We start from the raw sequence: 7,363 nt of genomic DNA, 5'->3' as shown, positions 1-7,363 counted from the left end.
GGTGGTGCTTAATTTATGCTGATACTGTATGCAGCACTTTCATTGTCATTGTAACAAATGTTAAATTATGGTGTTATTGAATTCACAGACTGCAAAGATCAACCAAGCAAACATAGCTCTCAAAAGAGTGGTTGAATCCATTGCCAATGGTGATTCTCATGTGCCTTTCAGAGACAGCAAACTGACCATGCTTCTACAGGTAACTTTTATTCACACTAATGTCAGTTACTAGGGATTATATGGTGCCCTGCCCTCTAACCTTGTATGTGAATGACAGGTCTCATGTTCTCTTTGTGCAAGATTCTTTCGAAGATGATAAAACAAAAGTTTTAATGGTACTGTGTGCAAGCCCAGACCCAGAGGAAATACACAAGACAATCTCCACCCTTGAATATGGTGCAAAAGCAAACTGTACTGTCCGGGGTCCTCACATGCTAATCAAGGATAAAATTGGGACTGAAGATTCATCTGCTGTTATTTTAGGATGAAGGATTGCTTCCATGTATGAATTCATCCTTAAACTGCAAAGGGAATGTAAGCTCAAAGAGAAAGAGCGAAAAGCACACAGGGAGTTACAGAAGAAAGAAGAGGTTGCTGCACTGAGAGCTAAACTTGAGCTTATGGAAGGGACGGGATCTGGGAAAAAGGAGGAAGAAATCAACTTGAAGGTGACTGACAGTGAGTTGGAAAAGAAGTTAGAGGAATGCCAGCGTATGGCAAATGATTTTGTTGAATTGGAGAAGAGGAGAATGGAATAAATGATATTGCAGCAGCAGCAGGAAGCTGAAATGCTGAGGCGGTGGTTGGAGGAAATTGAGCTTGAGCTATGCCGCTAAGGTGATGGAAATGGTAAGGAGAGTGGGACGAAGGACCATGATGGAACCCAGTTTGCCAAAAGGTTGTTAGGGATCTATGCCAGTGATGATGCAGGAGGAATGGTAGAGTCAATGGTGATCAAGAACCTTTTGCTCGTGAGGTGAAATTTGTAGGTGGGGTTGCTTATCAATGTAAATGCTGTAAACATTGATTCTTTTGAACCAAAATATGCTGATAGGGTATGCCTAAGCACTGTTTTTGAGGAAGAATAAATGGAAGAAGAGGAAGGACTTAAGGAAAATGTGGAAGCTGAAGAAGTGGAGAAAGAAGTTATGGAGGAAAAGAGAGTGTGCATGGTTGATGGGTCTAGCCTCCAGAGTAATTATAATATGGGATCCCTGACATCTTTACCTAAGGATTATCAACATACACCAACTGTGAATCGGCCAAGCAGAAATCCAGGGAAGATGATGGCAAGGGGGGACGGATGATAGGCTTGTCAGGATCCGCAACATATTTACACTCCGTGGAAACTACAGAGGGCTCTCTCAACATGTGACAACTCCAGCACCTACTGTTGCATCAGTTAAATCAGAAAATGAGCAGAAACTGACAGAAGAGATAAATAAAAGTCGAGTATGTGATGAGATGGCATTGGCTTCCAAGGAGAACTACAACCCTTCACTGATGCAGATACTGAAGTGTATGTGAAATGGGAGCCTTCAAAAAAGAATCCAAGGAAGTTCATTACAACACTTAAGGTTGTAAAAGATGCAGGCCTTGCTGACCTGCGAAAGTTGATTGCAATTTATATTGGTGCAGACAATCAAGCATTCACTTTTCTCATGCTTGGGGTATGTCATTTCTAAATTCTCTAGCTTGTTGATCTCTTCTTAAAAAATGGAAAACTTTATTAAGACAACATGCTAACATGGTTGTTTTTATTGACAAAAAAGTTGTTATAAATCAAGAAATATAGTGCATCTCTGTGATTAAAGAAACACTTGATTCAAACTTCTGTTGTGTATATATACAGGCCCCCACTGGAGCTTCAGTACCAAAGGAGAAGGAAGCAACAATTCAGGCCACTAAGCTTCCTCTATGCAACAATAAATCAAATGGCTACCTTGCTAGCTTGAGACCACTGAAGGGAATGCAAAGCCCAAGTCAGATCCCTTTAATTCCTCTCCCATTGAAATCACTGGAAAATAGACTACCACTAATTAAAATAATTAAAAAAGACTAAGATTTTACTTAATAACATAAATTAAATTAAAGAAGGTCGCCAAAAAACAAAAGTAAAGAAGCTAATTTTATACTTTTAAATAATTAATTACTATTTATTAAGTAATTTATTAAATCAGTAAAATATTTAAATATTCACTAAAGAAACAATAACTAAAATGTAATAACTAATTAAAGTAATTAAAAAATACTAACATTTTATTTAATTACATAAATTAAATTAAAGAAGGTTGCCATAAAACAAAAGTAAAGAAACTAGTTTGAAGCGTATAGCCGCGCGGCTATACGTTTAGAATATTGTTTTTAAACCACTCTGCTAGACCTTTAAAATAAAATATTTATAGTGTATAGCCGTGCGGCTATACTCTTTTAATATATTACCAACAATAAAAATATGGATTTATAGTGTCATATTTCCTTAAATATATTCGAATATTTGAGTAATTTATGAAATCATTAAAATATTTAAATATTAACTAAATAATATTAATTAAAATATAATTATTAATTATAGTAATTAAAAAATGCTAAGATCTTACTTAATTACATATATTAAACAAAAATGGTTGGCAAAAAAAAGTAAAGAAACTAATTTCAAATAAAATAAAAAAACCTCTCCCGACAAATGATTTTGTCGACAGAGACCTAAGCTGGCAAACATTTGCTGAATGAGACTTCTCCTGATGAATGTTAGCCGGTATAGGTCTATGACATTACTAATCAAAGTAATTAAAAAAAGGCTAAGATATTACTTAATAACATATTATTAAACTAAAGAAGTTGGCAAAAAAAAAAAAGTAAATAAACTAATCCGGCAATATCAACTAAAGAAAGTAATGCCATATATAAATTTTGATACAATCACAAAACTAACCAGGCTTTGAATCAAATGTCACGGGGATATCAACTCAGCAAGTCCAATTTGGGCTTGAATTCACGGGGATATAATAGGAATTCAATAAAAGGATTTCATTAATAAGATTAAAATGAAATGTTTTCAGGTCACAAAACACACCGTTTCATTAAGAGGATTTCATTCCCCAAATTCAAAACGGCGTCGTTTCATTTTAGTATTATCAGAAAGAAAACCAGGGCGCAGTGGTCATCTTCTTCACAAGAACTGCGCCTCAGGCAGCCTCAGTTGCAGCTGCAAGAGATTTTCCGGCGAGGGGAGGTGCAGCTGCACCTCCTTGCACCTTAATAGGTCCGCCAGTAAAAGCTTTGGTTTGCAGCAATGGGAACCAAGGGCAGCTTGTGTTTTGCAAACAGCCTGGCGCCGCTGCAAAAGAGAGAAGCTTCAAAAGTCTCCCAGGTTGGCTAAAGAGGGTAGTCTTTCTGCCACTAATCACCATGCTGTCTCAGAGACACAGCATAAGTAGGTATGGCTAATAAACTGTTAAAGCATTGATGTAATTCAGGCAGTGTTCGAAAAATCGGCCTAGGCGGAAGGACACTGCTGACCAAACATGTTAAGCTACGGCTTCAACATTGTTATCAAGCCATTTTGTTTCAGAGTACCTGCTCATTTAACCAGCCAGTGTTTGAAAAATGGGCCTAGGCGGCGCCTAGGCGCTAGGCGGCTGCCCAGAGGGTTTTTATGGTGGCTCTTTTATTTCTCCTGTTTTGATGATTTTAGATTCACATGTTAAGCTATGGCTTCAACATTGTTATCAAGGCATTTTGTTCCAGAGTGCCTGCTCATTTAACCAGCCAGTGTTTGAAAAATTGGCCAGGCGGCCGCCCAGAGGGTTTTCATGGTGGCTCTTTTATTTCTCCTGTTTTGATGATTTTAGATTCACATGATAAGCTACGGCTTCAACATTGTTATCAAAGCATTTTGTTTCAGACTGCCTGCTCATTTAACTAATCAGTGTTCCAAAAATCGGCCTAGACAGCACCTAGGCGCTGGGCGTGTCTGGGCGAGTCTGACTCAGAAAAATGAGATGATGATGATGCTATGTGAGAGAGAGAGAGAGAGAGAGAGAGAGAGAGAGAGAGAGAGATGAGGATTGAAGAAGAAGATAGGTCGCGGGTTATGTCTGAGCGAGAGAGAGACAGCTCGGGTTAGACTTAGGGTTTGAGAAGGAAAATTTGGACATCTTGCGGCCAGCCTATACCTTGAAGAAGGAACACCTTCCAGTTGCAGCCAAAACCAAAGACAGACAAAAGAGCCCTCCTCCCGTATGCATGGCTCGTGGACCTTCCTGTTCCCATTCTCCCGTTCCGGAAGTGAGTAAGCTTGCTTGGGATCATGCACCTCACTCAGAATAGCAATGAGTTAATAAGAGTAATCTGGTCTGGGCAAGAGGAATCATCTCTTTTTGCATCAACCATTATCTCATTTGCATCAACTGCTCCATAACTGCAGAACGTGATTGGCTAAATTGTTCATAAGTAAATAAATCAATCAAGCTACCCAATATTTTGAATGAAATTTGTTATTTATTTCTTTCTTGTCAGGGAACGCATCAGGGGGAAAGATTCTGACACTAGTGTAACATACCGCTTGGTACGTGAGTATTGTGGTATTGAGGTGGATGTTGATAAGTTAGAGAATGCTTCACGGGCACTAGTCCAGGTAAGGATTGAAGAAGGTGATGATAAGTTAATACTAGTTTCAGTTTTTTTCTTCAACATGATCTCAAAAATCTAGATTTTTTTTTTCTTTTCAGACTAATTTTTTCAAGGCAATCTCAACTACCCAAATTTCCTATGTTTTTAAATGACAACAAAAGAAAAGGCATGGCGGCCTGTTGATTGGAGGGTTAACTCATATGATTAGTACTTTTTGGGCTTGTTTTGTGCTTTTCTTTTGCATTATATGTTGTTTTCGCTATCCAAAAATAAGCAATGCTGTTTTGCCTGATAGTGGTTGTTTAATTCAAGACGTGAAAAAATAGCTCATAAGACATTTTTCGCACTTCCATCACAAAGCATGCTTGCCTAAGAAAATAGAGGTTCATCTATATTGTTTACCTGTGCATGCATTTTAATTTCTCCTTTCTAATTGTCCTCTGTATATCTAGTTCTTCAGTTCCTGATAAAATAGGGTTTTGGTCAATATGTCCTCCACTTGAGTAAATGGCCAAAGTGTTGATGTTAATCAAGATTCAAGACAGTAGTGCATATTCCATAGGGTGGGAGAACCTTGGTTGGTTCAATGTCTACGTCAGGATTGGGTTGCTCCTCTGGGTATGAATATAACGAAATCACTTTCTTTTTTTTCAAGTATTAGAAACTCTTTCTGATGATTGAAAAAAAATTGTATTTATCAAATTTTGTATAATCTAATAACAATTTCTTCAACTTGGGCTCGAGTAATCGATGTTATGGACAGTGAGGTTTGTACCCTGTCACACAAATTTAAAAAAAATTTGTCACGCATTTAACTTGTTCTGTATTCAGTCAGGTTCAAGATTATTTGGTTTTATTGGTGCTGGTGCCGCAGTTGGACAGCTTTTTGGGTCATTGTTTACCATGTATGTTTGCTTATTCAGTCTCTTGGAATTTGATATTTGCTGTGTGTGTGTGTGGTGTTTGTTGTTCTTAGGATGAGCTTTTGTTATATAGTTGTTGTTTTGTCTAGTTTTTAAAGTAATTAACATGAGATATGCTGTGCAGAATGTTTGCTTATGCTTACTGAAAGTGTTTACTGCCTAGCTTGTTGCATGTTTGCAGCTGTTTTTAAGTCGATCACCTGCTACCTTTCGGAAGAAAATATGATGTGAGGCATTTTATGGGTCCTATCAGTAAAGAAAGAAAGCTAGTCTCATGCCAGGGATATGTTTCTATTTCTAGACATCCTAAGAAATATTAAATATAATTGAAACAAATCAGGGAGCATTTTTAGAATGCTGACTACTTGGATTTTGCTATTGATTTTAAATGAATGTTGCTCTGAAAGTGCTGTCATGGGCATTTATCTATAATCACTTGGAAGGCTGTTGCAGTTTCTGGGACCCTCTAGAAAGTTTGTATTCTCTAACTTCTGGGTTCCAGTTCGTATTCTCAAACTTCTGGGTTCCATTTTTACCTTTTCACAGTTTATCTTATAACTCAATTTAATCAAAGATGTCTGCGTGCTAGAAACATGATAATTGTATGTAATATGCATAGGTGAATCTTGTGACCAGGCCTGGCAGAGAACTCCTATTTACTGTTGTCTCACAGGACGAAAAATACAAAGCCAAGTCACAAGCTTCTAAATTCCTTTTTACATAGAAAATCAAATGCATTTGGTTTTTTTATAAAATAAGTTCATCTACGAAACTGTGTCACTTGGTGCTTGCTGCTGTTGGTGTCTTAGTTTCCTCTATATGAGAAAGTGCTTTAATAACTTTGGTGCATGCATAATGCATTGGCTCGCTTGCTTTGCTACTATAGTACTATATAGTTATAAAGTAAAACACCAAAAAAGATGTCTTCGCTGTAGCCATTCCACTCAAGACAGGATCTCTTATTTGGTGTCTTATATTGCATTAATTTTGTCATGTTCAACTTTAAGCGGATCACCAAACTATTTGAAACACTGTTTCACTAATTACATGATACTGCAGGTTTGCATTGACGTATTTGTTCGAAGACTTAGAGATATGCTTCAGCAGCAGGAATGTACAAGCTAGCTTTCAGAACTACTAGTACTGTTAATGGGAGAGCATCAATTGTGTCTCTTTACGGCCTGCCCTTATGGGAGAGCATCACATGTTTAGCTGTTTATATACTGTAAAGATGAATCATTCATGAGCTTTTGAACAAGTACCATTACAAGAAGTTGTGTTAGCTCTTTTGTTAGACATTACAACAAGGGTGCTTGCCAGTCAGTCTTTCGTATACGATGTCATACGAAACGCAAGTGCTTTTTAGCAAATGCATGAGTAAATTAACAAGCCAATATTAACGTTTGTATCCACTGCGTTCATCCATGTAAGCATTGATGATCAATGCCACGGTCAGGTTTGAGTATTCAAAGAGTATAGCCATGCGGCTATACTTTCTAAATACATTGGAATACTTTAAATGTATAGCTGCGGTATAGCCGCGCGGCTATACTCTTTTAATAAGTTCAAAACGAACATGAAGCTTGCACTCGCAGAGGACGGATTGCAGTGACAGCCATTTCGCTTCTCTATCAACCCAGGCATCAATTTGTTTTCTTCGTGCTGATGCAGATAAATTAAAAGAACAATATTACCCAAAAAAATTCATTGTGAAGCTTTGAATGATTCTTGGGATGAGTCGTGTACTAAGTCGCTCTCTTTAAGAAGTTTCGTGGCTTTGCCCAATTTGTGCAACTAATTCAAAA

General features: G+C 37.5%; 1 pseudogene across 1 annotated transcript; it reads left to right on the top strand.

The window, feature by feature from the left end:
- Positions 1–239: 239 nt before the first annotated feature.
- On the top strand, positions 240–6,966 carry LOC103323898 (kinesin-like protein KIN-10A pseudogene; annotated as a pseudogene). Its single transcript, XR_016125349.1, has 4 exons — positions 240–1,670; positions 1,853–4,290; positions 4,522–5,540; positions 6,618–6,966. The product of XR_016125349.1 is annotated as a kinesin-like protein KIN-10A pseudogene (transcript).
- The last annotated feature ends 397 nt before the right edge of the window (positions 6,967–7,363 follow it).

Source organism: Prunus mume, linkage group LG1 (genome assembly GCF_029339155.1).
Source record: "Prunus mume cultivar Tortuosa linkage group LG1, ASM2933915v1, whole genome shotgun sequence".
NCBI classification, from domain to species: domain Eukaryota; kingdom Viridiplantae; phylum Streptophyta; class Magnoliopsida; order Rosales; family Rosaceae; genus Prunus; species Prunus mume.
Note: the sequence above shows the minus strand (reverse complement) of the source record. Positions and strands in the feature narration are given on the sequence as shown.